Source organism: Scyliorhinus torazame, chromosome 5 (genome assembly GCF_047496885.1).
Source record: "Scyliorhinus torazame isolate Kashiwa2021f chromosome 5, sScyTor2.1, whole genome shotgun sequence".
NCBI lineage: Eukaryota > Metazoa > Chordata > Chondrichthyes > Carcharhiniformes > Scyliorhinidae > Scyliorhinus > Scyliorhinus torazame.
The window spans coordinates 154,543,237-154,558,042 of NC_092711.1; the positions used below are offsets into that span (position 1 = coordinate 154,543,237).

General features: G+C 47.2%; 1 long non-coding RNA gene across 1 annotated transcript; it reads right to left on the minus strand.

Annotated features, from left to right (window-relative positions):
* Window positions 1–8,321: 8,321 nt before the first annotated feature.
* Window positions 8,322–12,844, minus strand: LOC140420159 (uncharacterized). The gene is made up of 2 exons (XR_011946211.1): window positions 12,036–12,844; window positions 8,322–8,689 (listed from the first exon to the last, which is right to left on the minus strand). It is a non-coding gene; the product is annotated as an uncharacterized lncRNA (long non-coding RNA).
* Between the last annotated feature and the right edge of the window lie 1,962 nt (window positions 12,845–14,806).

The window sequence follows — 14,806 nt, forward strand, 5'->3', positions numbered from 1 at the left end:
GACCAACAACGATTTCGGATTTTATTTTGCTTCCATTCAGGTTCCGAGGATCGTAGAGATGCATTGCACAAGAGGGGGCGATGGGGGTTGTTCAGCCCATCTTTCCTGTGCTGACTTTTAGAAAGAACGGACTTGTTCAGTCTCTCATTCCCGTTTTGTGTCCCTAGCCATGCACCTTCTCATCCTTAGGTAACTATCCACCTCTCTTTTAAAATTAATTAGTGAATCGTATCGCTGCCTTTTCAGGCAGATCCTGGAACTCACTGAGTTATGCTCAACTGCCATTGTGATACAGGTAGTTCAATGAAGGTTTTGCAGTGGGCAGTATGAGAGTATTTCAAAAATATCAACAGAAAAATATGTTTGACTATTAAAATTATTGGATGGGAGGGTAGAGCTGGTCCAGGGTTCAGAATGATTTTTCTCCTGGTCACTGGGACCCTGAAGCCTCCACTTCCTGTTCCCTCACCAAAATGGCCGCACATGCACCGTTTTTACCAAGTTTCTACTTTGTTTCTACCAAGATGGCGGCCGGTCACCCTGGGTCAGTGGGCCGACACTAGACTCTGGACACTTTGGAAGCAGAAGGGGACAAATAGAAGTGGAGAGACAGGAGGTGAAGGAGACAAATGTTATACAACGACAACTTGAACAATAACTTTGACAGAATCTCAAACCCCCAACTTCCCCAAAGTAAGAGGTGTATATGAAAACCACCACCTCCAATTCACACATTGTCCTGACTTGTCTGACATCCAGAATTGGGTGAACAGACATTTCCTCCAATTAAACATTGGAAATAGTGAAGTCATTGAGTTTGCACATTCTCCCAGTGTCATAGAACATTACAGCGCAGCACAGGCCCTTTGGCCCTCGATGTTGCGCCGACCTGTGAAACCACTCGAAAGCCCATCTACACTATTCCCTTATCGTCCATATATCTATCCAATGACCATTTGTATGCCCTTAGTGTTGGCGAGTCCACTACTGTTGCAGGCAGGGCATTCCACGCCCTTACTACCTCTGACATCTGTCCTATATCTATCTCCCCTCAATTTAAAGCTATGTCCCCTCGTGCTAGACATCACCATCTGAGGAAAAAGGCTCTCACTGTCCACTCTATCTAATCCTCTGATCATCTTGTATGCCTCAATTAAGTCACCTCTTAACCTTCTTCTCTCTAACGAAAACAGCCTCAAGTCCCTCAGCCTTCCCTCATAAGATCTTCCCTCCATACAAGGCAACATTCTGGTAAATCTCCTCTGCACCCTTTCCAATGCTTCCACATCCTTCCTATAATGCGGCGACCAGAATTGCACGCAATACTCCAAATGCGGCCGCACCAGAGTTTTGTACAGCTGCAACATGACCTCATGGCTCCGAGTGTCTGCGTGGGTTTCATCCCCACAACCCAAAGATGTGCAGCGTGGGTGGATTGGCCACGCTAAATTGGAAAATAATAATTGGGTACTCTAAATTTATTTTAAAAAATAAATAGTGAAGCCATTGTCTTACGGCCCTGCTACAAACTCCATTCTCTAGTCACCATCCACCTCCCTGGCAACTGTGTTTATTTTATCCTTTCACAGGGAGTGGATACTGCTGGGAGAAATCATTGCCCACTCCTAATTGCCCTCGAGAAGATGGTGGTGAGTTGTCTTCTCAAACCGCTGTAATACATGATGTGCAGGTTGAGCCACAGCGTAGCCAGGGTGGAAGTTCCAGGATTTTCACCCAACAACAGTGAAGGAACAGTGACATAGTTCCAAGTCAGGATGTTGTGTGGCTTGGAGGGGAACTTGCAGGTGATGATGTTCTCATGTGTCTGCTGTTCTTGTCGTATGAGGTGGTCACGGGTTGAAAAGTACTGTCTAAAGAGCCTTGATGAGTTGCTGCAGTGCATCTTGTAGGTGGTACGCGCACTGTGTGTGACTAATGCAGATTTCAATGTCATATTTGACCAGAAGATGAGCTTTTGACTACATATTTGCACCATCACTAAGACTGTTTATATCCAGCTCAATAATATTGCCCGACCTAGCCCACACCACAATGTATCTGCTCTGAAACCAACATCTATGCAACTGTTACCTTTAAACTTGATGATTCCAACACACTCCTGACCAGCATCCCAACTTTTATCATCTGTAAACTTGAGATAATTTGCTGCCCATTTTCTCATTCGTGCCAATTCCCTTTTCACTTGGCGCAGTCTTATCAACTGGTTGAACTGTTGATTACCAGAGGCAGCAGCAACACTTCCAGCTCTACCTGGCCCTGCTCTCCTCTGCCTAAACTGGTCACTATTTGAAAATTAAAATCGCTTATTGTCACGAGTAGGCTTCAATGAAGTTACTGTGAAAAGCCCCTAGTCGCCACATTCCGGCACCTGTTTGGGGAGGCTGATACGGGAATCGAACCGTGCTGCTGGCCTGCCTTGGTCTGCTTTAAAAGCCATTGATTTAGCCCAGTGTGTTGAACCAGCCCCTGGTTCTGGATTGTTCCTGAAAGCAAGGACAACCCAGATTCTGTTCTTCATGATCATCTTCTTGAATCTCTCTCCTGACTTCGAACAAGTGCAAGGAGCTCATTGATTTCTTTGTCACTGACACTGAGATCATCCATTCAGCTGAATCTACTTCCAAAAGTTATTTGTGAACTCGCCTGTGTCTCATTAGGTTTTGTGACTGCGTGAATCTCTTCCCACACATGGAGCAGTTGAAAGGCCTCTCCCCGGTGTGAACTCGCTGGTGTGTTAGAAGGTCAGGTGAATTAGTAAATCTCTTCCCACACTTGAAGCAGATGAACGGACTTTCCCCAGTGTGACCACGTTTGTGTTTCAGCAGGTGTGATGAACTGCTGAATCCCTTCATACACACAGAGCAGATGAATGGCCGCTCTCCAGTGTGAATTCGCTGGTGCGTGCGAAGGTTGAACAATCGATTAAATTGTTTCCCACACATGGAGCAGGTGAAAGGTCTCTCCCCTGAGTGACTACGCAGATGAGTTCCCAGTTGGGATGGAGATATGAATGCCTTCCCACAGGCCCCGCATTTCCATGGTTTGTCTATGGTGTGGATGTCCTTGTGTCTCTCCAGGTTGGACGATTTCCCACCTGTAGATTTCAAATTTCCCATAAAAAGAGTTTATAAAAATCATCATTGTCAATACCGAATAAAAATGAAGGAGAGACAATTCTCGTTTGTACGGAACAGATTTTCTGCACTTGTTTTTGCGAAACAGTAAATCCTCATCACATCCATTCTCCCTCCTCCCTATGCAGGAATCCAAACCCCAGGGTGACAAACCAGCCCACATTTTATGGGCCATATTTGAATCCACTGAGATTTGCTGCTTGGGTGTCTGACTCATCAACTGGACCTATGTAGAACTCTGTTCCAACCGTTCTGGCAGCCAACCACCCCCTCCCTGGCCTCACATTTCTGTCAGCAGCCCACCCAACACCGCCCACCTCTTCACACAGACCCATGCAGGCTTACCTTTAATTTTCACCATGAGAGTTTGTCAGTCTGCCAAACCTTTCAAACCATCTTCAAAATTCCTTTCCTTACAGTTTACCCGCTCCCTCCACTCTGGCTGGGTTCAGTTCTCAAGTCCCTCTGTGTAGAGTGAGAATAAATCGCTAATTTTCTCTCCTGGTCACTGGAATCCTGATGCCCCGCCCACTCTGTTGTTTCACCAAGACGGCCGCAGCTGAAGCAAACAAGCCCTGGGAGCTCAAAATCAGGATCTGTGGGCTCTTCTTGGCGGTTTGGGGCCTCCAGCGGGTGTTTGTGAATCCTCCCCACCCACCTCCCAGGGCTCCCTTCCTTTCCAGAGATCAGAGTCCTCATTGATTTGAGTGCAAAGTGTAATCTCTTATTTATTGTCCCCCTTTCCCATCCTCTGATGTGAACCATCCTCCAGTCGCTGAAGCAGGATGGTGACCTTTAACCTGGGCCTGTTCCTAGGAGGGAGAAGCCCCGCAGCTGCAAACCAGGGAGCTGACAATGATTGTGAAGGGTTTACGGATCCTCCCTCCCACCGCCTGACGCTAACTTTGCTTCCGCGGGACAAAGGACTCTCCTCCAGATGAACAATAGCATTGCGCCTGCGCGCTACTGTCTCACCTCATCAACCGCACTCCCTCCGTGTCCCGATCAGGCAGCAGAATGTGGCGACTTGGGGCTTTTCACTTTGTTGCAACGTTAATGTGAACTTACTTGTGACAATAGAGATTATTATTATGAAAGGCAGAACTTTCAAATGTCTAAACCGTGGGAAATGCTACAAAACGTCCGGGGAACTGATGTCCCATCAGCTTGTTCACACTGATGAGAGACCATTCAGGTGCTCTCACTATGGGACTAGATTCAAGCGATCGGAGCAACTCACTGTACACCGGCGAATTCACACTGGGGAGATCCAATCTTTCCTCATAGTTAGAATTCTCCATCCCGGGCAACATATTCATAAATCTCCTCTGCAGCGGGCAGCACCATGGCACAGTGGTTACATTGCCTCATGGCGCCGAGGTCCCAGGTTCGATCCCGGCTCTGGGTCACTGTCCGTGTGGAGTTTGCGCATTTGCCCCGTGTTTGCGTGGGTTTCGCCCCCCACAACACAAAGATGTGCAGGGTAGGTAGATTGGCCACAATAAATTGCCCCTTAATTATGGGGAGCTGGTAGAAGGGCTGGGGGCCCCACTCGGGCTGGAGGGTTTGAAGGCCATGCAGTCGGGCAAGGCCTCGGGACCAGACGGGCACCAAGCCGAGTTCTATAAAAAATTGTCTGGAATATTGGGGCCGGTGCTGATGAAGGTCTTTAACGAGGCCTAGGAAAGAGGGGATCTGCCCCAGACAATGTCACAGGCCATGATCTCGCTCATTCTGAAAAGGGACAAGGACCCGGGGCTATGTGGGTCTTACAAGCCGATGTCCTTGCTGAACGTAGATGCCAAACATCTGGCCAGAATTTTGTCCTCCAGGATTGAGGTCTCTGTACCGGACGTTATAGTGGAGGATCAGACTGGGTTCGTTAAGGGCAGGCAGCTGGGGGCCAATGTAAGAAGGCTGCTAAACGTGATCATGGTGCCCCCGGAAGGTAGGGAAGTTGAGGTGGTAGTCGCGATGGAAAAAGCCTTTGACCGAGTCGAGTGGGATTACTTATGGGAGGTGCTGGAGTGGTTCAGGGTTGGAAGGGGCTTTGTTGACTGGGTTAGGATGGTGTACCGGCTCTGGTTGCAAGTGTACGGACAACAGGACGACTTCGGACTATTTCACACTGCACCGGGGGACGAGACAGGGATGGCTCCTCTCCCCACTGCTGTTTGTGCTGGGGATAGAGCCGCTGGCAATTGCTCGGAGGGCCTCAAGGGGCTGGAAGAGGTTGGTCCGGAGGGGTTGGGGACCGAGTCTCGCTGTATGCGGACGACCTATGTGGTAGCCACCACGATCGACTGTTGTATGTCTCAGACCCAGAGGAGGGGATGGAAGAAATTATGGGAATTTTAGGGGAATTCGGCCGGTTTTCGGGGTACAAGCTTAATATGGGGAAGAGCGAGATGTTTGTGGTCCAGGCGAGGGGTCAGGTGAGGCGACTGGGGGAACTGCCGTTTAGAGTGGTAGGGGGCAGTTTTAGGTACTTGGGTATTCAGGTGGTGAGGGATTGAGGCAGGCTTCATAAATTGAACAAGGCCCGGTTGGTGGAACAGATGAAGGAGGATTTCCGGAGATGGGATGCGCTCCCGTTGTCTCTGGCGGGTAGGGTGCAGTTGGTAAAAATGATGGTCCTCCCGAGATTCCTATTTGTTTTCCAATGCCTCCCCATATTCATCCCACGGTCCTTTTTTAAGCGGATCAATAAGATTATTGTGGGCTTTGTGTGGGGGGGCAAGCCCCCATGGGTGAAGAGGGCAATGCTCGAGCGGAGTCGGGGGGGGATGGAGGGCTGGTGGTGCCAAATTTCAGCAATTACTGCAGGGCGGCTAACATTGCCATGGTTAGGAGGTGGCTGGTGGTGGTGGGTGGGGGGGGGGGAGCCAGCGTGGGTGCGCCTGGAGGCGGCTTCTTGTAAGGGAACAAGTCAGGGGTGGGCATTGGTAACAGCGCCTCTGCCATTCCCACAGGCGCGGTACTCCACCAGTCCAGTGGTGGTGGCGGCCTGAGAGTCTGGGGGGAGTGGAGGGGACATGGGGAAGCAGAGGGGGCATCGGTGTGGTCCCCAATCTGCGACAACCATCGGTTTGCCCCAGGGAGGATGGACGGGGGGTTCCAAATTTGGTGGAGAGCTGGGATTGAGAGGATGGAGGACTTGTGTATCGAAGGAAGCTTCCCGAGTATGAGGGCGCTGGAGGAGAAGTTTGCATTGGCGGGGGGGAAATGAATTTCGATATTTACAGGTACGGGACTTTTTGCGGAAGCAGGTACCAACCTTCCCACTCCTGCCGCTAAGGGGAATTCAGGATAGGGTGGTTTCTAGAGGATGGATAGGAGAGGGGAGCGTCTCAGACATATATAAAGAGCTTATGGGATTGGAGGAGAACCAGACTGAGGAGTCGAAGCAAAAGTGGGAGGAGGAGCTGGGGGGAGAGTTAGAGGAGGGCCTTTGGGCGGACACGCTGAGTAGGGTCAACATGACCGCAACATGTGCCAGGGCCAGGCTCAGCCTTATCCAATTTAAGGTCATTCACCGGGCTCACATGACAGTGGCCCGGATGAGCAGATTCTTTAGGGTGGAAGACAGGTGTGCGGGGGGGGGGGGGGGGCAGCGAACCATGTCCATATGTTCTGGGCATACCCAAAACTGAGGGGGTTTTGGCAGGGGTTTGCCGATGCCATATCCACGGTATTAAATACGAGGGTGGCAATGAGTCCAGAGGTGGCGATTCTTGGGGTGTCGCAGAATCCGGGAATCCAGGAGGAGAAAGAGGCGGACGTTCTGGTCTTTGCTTCCCTGGTAGCCCGGAGGCACCTATTACTAGCATGAAGGGACTCAAAGCCCCCAAAATTGGAGACCTGGCTTTCGGACATGGCTGGCTTTCTCTGCCTGGAGAAAAGGTCGCCATGAGAGGGTCTCTGTTAGGGTTCGCCCGGGGGTGGCAACCATTCGTCGACTTCCTCGCAGAGAATTAATCGTCAGCAGAAGGGAAGGGGAGTTAGGCTCGCGTAGATTAGGGAAGTAAGTAATTGTAGGACCTGTGGGTGTGGGAGGCAGTATTTGTACTATGTTAATATTTTCCTTGTTATGTACATTGTTGATTTTGTTGCTGTTACAATGACAAAGAAATATCTCAATGTGTATTCAAAAAAAAAACCCTTAATTGGAAAAAATTAATTGGGCACTCCAAATTAATAAAAATAAATAAATAAATCTCCTTTACTGTGCCTCTAGTGTAATCGCATCCTTCCTGTAATGTGGTGACCAGAACTGTCTGCAGTGCTCCGGCTGTGGTCTAACTGGTGTTTAATGCAGTTCCAGCACACTCTCCCTGTTCTTATATTCTTGGCCCTCAGCTATCAAAGGAAACTGTCCCACCTGCCTTCCTAAGCACTAATAACAGAGAGTGAGAGGCAGGTGAGAGTGACAGAGGGAAAGGAGGTAGCAGAGGGAATGAGAGGCACCAGAGAGAGAGAGGAACACCAGAGGCAGAGAGAGGCAGGAGCGAGAGAAAAGAGAGACACAGTCTAGTCAGTAACAAAAATAAGTAATGGAATTGAGTTCAGACACGGATCTGCATGAACTGACACCACTTTATTGACAGATTGCCAAGGTAGTCACTGTACTTGAATCAATGTTATTCACTTTTGGAATTGAATGAATTAAGGGTCAGATTAACTATATCACCCCAGTATCAGATAGGCCTGTTTAATACAGAACAGGGTTAAACCCAGTGTCCAATATTAGAGGTCTCTGTGGCTGTTGGATGCCTGGTTTCACTGTACAGCTGACAACCCACAGCTTCAGTGAACTCGTCGACCCAGGGTCTGTTTCGAAACCCTCATCACAATAGATTACCTGGTTAGCTATTTATATATGGTCATCATGGTCAGACAGTTAACACAAAGCTCAACCAGAAACGACGGTTCTTCTTTCTACTGATTCCAGTTCCGACAAGGGGTCACAGCATCTCCAGCCCTCAGCTCTGTTACTAGGCTGTCATTGACATGAGCAACAGAGAGACAGCAAGTTGTCTGAGGCTTAAATGGGAAGTTGAAACTTGTGACTCAAAACCAATTGTGTAAGATCTCTGAAAAGATCAGGAATTTTAAAAGATAAATTCTAACCCCAGTGAACAAATTAATGAGTCATAAGACAAAAACTTCAGGTTTTATAACTTTTATTGCAACAAACTAGAAACAACAATGTCTAAACACTATTTTTATAGGGAACGTATCCCTTAAACTATAAACAGAATGATGCCCTTTTACTTTTAACACAATCAAAAATCACACTCCATGGTTACATCGCTGAAGTTGTCACTCAATTCTCCTGGAACCAGCCCAATGTGATTCTTCGTTCCTGTGTTTACTTCCATTCTGTTCCTTTGCCTGACAGGCAAACCTTCACCCCAGAAGTGTCTTTTGCAGTGATGGTTCTCCTGATGATATTCAGGTCCCGATAAGCCAAGTGACTCTTCCAAATCCTGAAGTCTCGTTCGGTTTTTTTCTGCAAGTCTTCATCTAATATCCTGTAAAAGGAATTTACAAATGGAAATTGAGAACAGGCAATTCTAGTTTCCATCCAACACACTCTCCCTCCATTCTCACTCTGTAATATTCATCCTCTTAATAGGACTTTAAACTAAAGATTGGGGGGGAAGGGAAAGTCAGGGAACCAAGAGGTGAAGTAATCAGTGGGAAGCGTAGCTGCTTAGGAATACAAAAAAGCACGAAAAGACAAAACTCAGGAGAGGTTATGATAGTCCCCATCCCACAAAATATGACACAGTGTATGGAAAGGCTCAGTAAACCAAGGTCCACCACACTAAGAAAACAAAAAGGGACGGTCAATAGAGAATTAAAGGTGCTATATTTAAATGCGCGCAGTGTACGGAACAAGGTAGATGAGCTTGTGACCCAGATTGTGACTGGCAGGTGTGATGTGGTAGGCATCACAGAGACGTGGTTGCAGGGGGTTCAGGACTGGCATTTAAACATCCAGGGATTCACAACCTATCGAAAAGACAGGGAGGTGGGCAGAGGGGGCGGGGTTGCCTTGTTAATTAGGAATGAAATTAATCAATAGCACTAAACGACATAGGGTCAGATGATGTGGAGTCTGTGTGGGTAGAGTTGAGGAACCACAAAGGCAAAAAAAACATAATGGGAGTTATGTACAGGCCTCCTAACAGTGGCCAGGACCGGGGGCACAAAATGCACCACGAAATAGAAAGTGCATGTCAGAAAGGCAAGGTCACAGTGATCATGGGGGACTTCAATATGCAGGTGGACTGGGTAAATAATGCTGCCAGTGGACCCAAGGAAAGGGAATTCATTGAATGTTTACAGGAGGGCTTTTTGGAACAGCTTGTGATGGAGCCCACGAGGGAACAGGCCATTCTGGACTTAGTGTTATGTAATGAGCCAGACTTGATTAAAGATCTTAAAGTAAGGGAGCACTTAGGAGGCAGTGATCATAATATGGTAGAATTCAATCTCCAATTTAAAAGAAAGAAGGTAGAATCAGATGTAAAGGTGTTACAGTTAAATAAAGGTAACTACAGGGGCATGAGGGAGGAACTGACGAAAATCGACTGGGAGCAGAGCCTAGTGGGAAAGACAGTAGAACAGCAATGGCAGGAGTTTCTGGGAGTAATTGATGACACAGTACAGAGGTTCATCCCAAAGAAAAGAAAGGTTATCAGAGGGAGGATTAGGCAGCCATGGCTGACAAATGAAGTTAGGCAATGCATCAAAGCAAAAGAGAAAGCCTATAATGTGGCAAAGAGTAGTGGGAAGTCAGAAGATTGGGAAGGCTACAAAAACAAACAGAGGATAACAAAGAGAGAAATAAGGAAAGAGAGGATCAAATATGAAGGTAGGCTAGCCAGTAACATTAGGAATGATAGTAAAAGTTTCTTTAAATACGTTAAAAACAAACGGGAGGCAAAAGTTGACATTGGGCCGCTCCAAAATGACGCTGGTAATTTTGTGATGGGAGACAAGGAAATAGCTGAGGAACTAAATAAGTACTTTGCGTCAGTCTTCACAGTAGAAGACATGAGTAATATCCCAACAATTCCGGAGAGTCAGGGGGTAGAGTTGAATATGGTAGCCATATGGTAGAAAGTGCTAGAGAAACTAAGAGGTCTAAAAATTGATAAATCTCCGGGCCCAGATGGACTACATCCTAGAGTTCTAAAGGAGATAGCTGAAGAAATAGTGGAGGCGTTAGTTATGATCTTTCAAAAGTCACTGGAGTCAGGGAAAGTCCCAGAGGATTGGAAAATCGCTGTTGTAACCCCCTTGTTCAAGAAGGGAACAAGGAAAAAGATGGAAAATTATAGGCCAATTAGCCTAACCTCGGTTGTTGGCAAGATTCTAGAATCCATTGTTAAGGATGAGATTTCTAAATTCTTGGAAGTGCAGGGTCAGATTAGGACAAGTCAGCATGGATTTAGTAAGGGGAGGTCGTGCCTGACAAACCTGTTCGAGTTCTTTGAAGAGATAACAAACAGGTTAGACCAAGGCGAGCCAATGGATGTTATCTATCTTGACTTCCAAAAGGCCTTTGATAAGGTGCCTCACGGGAGACTGCTGAGTAAAATAAGGGCCCATGGTATTCGAGGCAAGGTACTAACATGGATTGACGATTGGCTGTCAGGCAGAAGGCAGAGAGTTGGGATAAAAGGTTCTTTTTCGGAGTGGCAACCGGTGACGAGTGGTGTCCCGCAGGGTTCAGTGTTGGGGCCACAGCTGTTCTCTTTATATATTAACGATCTAGATGACGGGACTGGGGGCATTCTGGCTAAGTTTGCCGATGATACAAAGATAGGTGGGGGGGCAGGTAGTATGGAGGAGGTGGGGAGGCTGCAGAAAGATTTAGACAGTTTAGGAGAGTGGTCCAAGAAATGGCTGATGAAATTCAACGTGGGCAAGTGCGAGGTCTTGCACTTTGGAAAAAAGAATAGAGGCATGGACTATTTTCTAAACGGTGACAAAATTCATAATGCTGAAGTGCAAAGGGACTTGGGAGTCCTAGTCCAGGATTCTCTAAAGGTAAACTTGCAGGTTGAGTCCGTAATTAAGAAAGCAAATGCAATGTTGTCATTCATCTCAAGAGGCTTGGAATATAATAGCAGGGATGTACTTCTGAAGCTTTATAAAGCATTAGTTAGGCCCCATTTAGAATACTGTGAGCAATTTTGGGCCCCACACCTCAGGAAGGACATACTTGCACTGGAGCGGGTCCAGCGGAGATTCACACGGATGATCCCAGGAATGGTAGGCCTAACATACGATGAACGTCTGAGGATCCTGGGATTATATTCATTGGAGTTTAGGAGGTTGAGGGGAGATCTAATAGAAACTTACAAGATAATGAATGGCTTAGATAGGTTGGATGTAGGGAAGTTGTTTCCATTAGCAGGGGAGACTAGGACCCGGGGGCACAGCCTTAGAATAAAAGGGAGTCACTTTAGAACAGAGATGAGGAGAAATTTCTTCAGCCAGAGAGTGGTGGGTCTGTGGAATTCATTGCCACAGAGGGCGGTGGAGGCCGGGACGTTGAGTGTCTTTAAGACAGAAGATGATAAATTCTTGATTTCTCGAGGAATTAAGGGCTATGGAGAGAGAGCGGGTAAATGGAGTTGAAATCAGCCATGATTGAATGGTGGAGTGGACTCGATGGGCCGAATGGCCTTACTTCCGCTTCTATGTCTTATGGTCTTAATTCTCTGAAGGTGCTGATTCAGGCTGACTGACAGATCCCTGCTCACTGCTTCCCATCTTGGAGAGGCCTGAAATTCTCCATGCAGACTGCCAGATATAAATATGTCTATATTACTGAACTCAAAATGTGTGGAACATACTGACCAGATTCACTTCCTTTCTCTTCAGTTGCTGCAAGTTACCAATGACCCATCAGAATAAGAAAAGAAATGGAAAGATAAAGTAGGCTTGGAGCGGCTGCTGCCTCTTGTGGGGCATTCCAGAACGAGAGGCAATCGTCTTACGAAAAGCGGTAGCAAATTCAAAACAGTTGCAATTTAAAACAATTTTTTAAAATTCCAATTAAGGGGCAATTTAGTGTGACCAATCCACCTGCTCTGTACATCTTTGGGTTGTGGGGGTGAAACCTACGCAGACACGGGGAGAAAGTGCAAATTCCACACAGTGACCCGGGCCGGAATCGAACCCAGGTTCTCAGTGCCGTAGACAGCAGTGCTAACCACTGGGCCACAATGCTGCCCTATTCAAAACAGAGTTGAGGAAAAACTGCTTCTCCCAAGGGCTGTGAATATGTGGAATTCACTACCCCAGAGTGTGGTGGAGCTGGGACAGTGAGTAAATTTAGGGAGGAGTTAGACAGATTTTTAATCGGGTTGAAGGGTTCTGAAGAATTTCCAGGACGGTGGAGATAAGGCCAGGATGAGATCAGCCATGATGGAATGGCAGAGCAAACTCGATGGGCCAAATGGCCTAATTCTGCTCCTATATCTCATGAACTTCTGAAAGGGGGAGACATTGATTTGCCCCCAGATGTTGCCCAGAGGAGGAAGTTTTCGTCTGAAACCCATTGTTCAACCTCCACATTGTGACATCACAAAGGAACTCATCCTCTAAATCAGCCAATAGGAATCCATCCGCTCCGCGGTGACGTCACTGCTTTAGAGCACATTCGCCCCCACCCTCTGTTTCCTCTCCCCCAACACTTCCTCGAGACGGTTTCCAGGCAACCGGCTGACAGTTCCGGCCGTCGGTGAGCTCCCCACCCACAGACCCGGGACTGCGCATTTCTCAGGGAGAGGGGAAGCTACGCATGCGTAGTGAGCTCACTTCCGCTGTCCTTACCTCTCAGGAGTTGACCAATGGTAAGACTTGGAGGACCGGAAAGACTCTGCCCCTCCGCCAATCAGAGCTCCCCCATTGTCTCAATCCGGAAGTTGGACATGGAAGTTTCTGCCGAGCAAAGCTGTTGTTCCTCCAACCCTGAGTGAGCTTGAGCTTCACACAGACTGTACCTTCCTCCTGTCTGCAACATCTGTGAGTAAAACACTTTCTTTTCTTCCCCTTTCCATTTCTTATCTCATTCTGATCTTTAATTGGTCACTTGCAGCAACTGGAGGGAAAGGAAGTAAATACAGGGAGGGTGCAGACTCTGCAAAGCTTGGCCCAGGTCTCTCTCTCTCTCTCTTAAAGGCATTGACATCCTTTGTTCCCTCAGCTTGACACATTTATTTGGCTAAAAGGATGGTCTCTTTCCTAATTTTCATAATTAAAGGACTGGTTTCTCCAGGAGATGGCTGACATTTAAGGGGTCAGTAAACAGGCCAAATCCAACTCAGCCAATTACTTCCCTGTCGGAATACTCTCCATCATCAGCAAAGTGATGGAAGGAGTCATCAAAGATCCTATTAAGTGGCACTTATTCTGCAATAACATGCTCCTGGATGCTCAGTTTGGGTTCCGCCAGGGTCACTCAGCTCCTGACCTCATTACAGCCTTAGTTGAAACTTGGACGAAATAGCTGAATGCCAGAAGTGAGGTGAGAGTGACTGCCCTTGACATCAAGGCAGCATTTGACTGAGTATGGCATCAAGGAGCCCTAGCTAAACTGGAGTAACTCATAAAGGTTCCTCAGACAGCACCTTCCAAACCTACAACCACTACCATCTAGAAGGACAAGAGCAGCAGATACCTGGGAACCCCACCACCTGGAGGTTCGCTTCCAAGTTGCACACCACCCTGACTTGGCAATATATTGCCGTTCCTTCACTGTCCCTGGGGCCCAACATCCTGGAATTTCCTCCCTAACAGCACAGGGGATGTAGGACAGCATGGTGGAGCAGTGGTTAGCGCTGCTGCCTCACGGCGCCGAGGTCCCAGGCTCAATCCCGGCTCTGGGTCACTGTCCATGTGTAGTTTGCACACTCTCGCTGTGTTTGCGTGGGTTTCACCCCCACAACCCAAAGATGTGCAGGGTAGGTGGATTGGCCATGCTAAATTGCCCATTAATTGGAAAAAAATGAATTGGGTCCTTTAAATTTATAAAAAACATTTTTTTTTTTTAAACAGCACAGGGGATGTACCTACACCTCAAGGACTGCAGCAGTTCAAGAAGGCAACTCACCACTACTTCGGAAGAGCAACTGGGGATAGGCAATAAATGCTGGCCTGACCAGCATTGTCCACATCCCATAAATTAATTTTAAAATATTTAATATCGGACAGAGATATGTCCAGTGTTGTTATATAGTATGTATTATAGATATTATTGATGGTGCTGTAATAAAATACATGTATTATTAGTTCTAGTTTTGTAATATAGTACTGTACCTACATTATATATTTCCAGTCATACAGTCATTGCAGCACTGACAGAATCCATTTGGTAACTCAAGTCAATGCTGACTCTCTGTACAGCAATCCAGTGAGTCCCATTCCCCCTCGATATCCCTGTTCCCCTGCAAGTTTATTTTCTTCAAGTGACTATCCTATTTTATTTTAAATTATTGATCATCTGGACTTCCACAACCCTTGTGGGCAGTGAGTTCCCTGTCATGACCACTCCATGACTAAATAAAATTCTTCCTCAGAATTTCCCTATCTCTAATCAGTAAATGTACTTATATGGAGATTCTCTA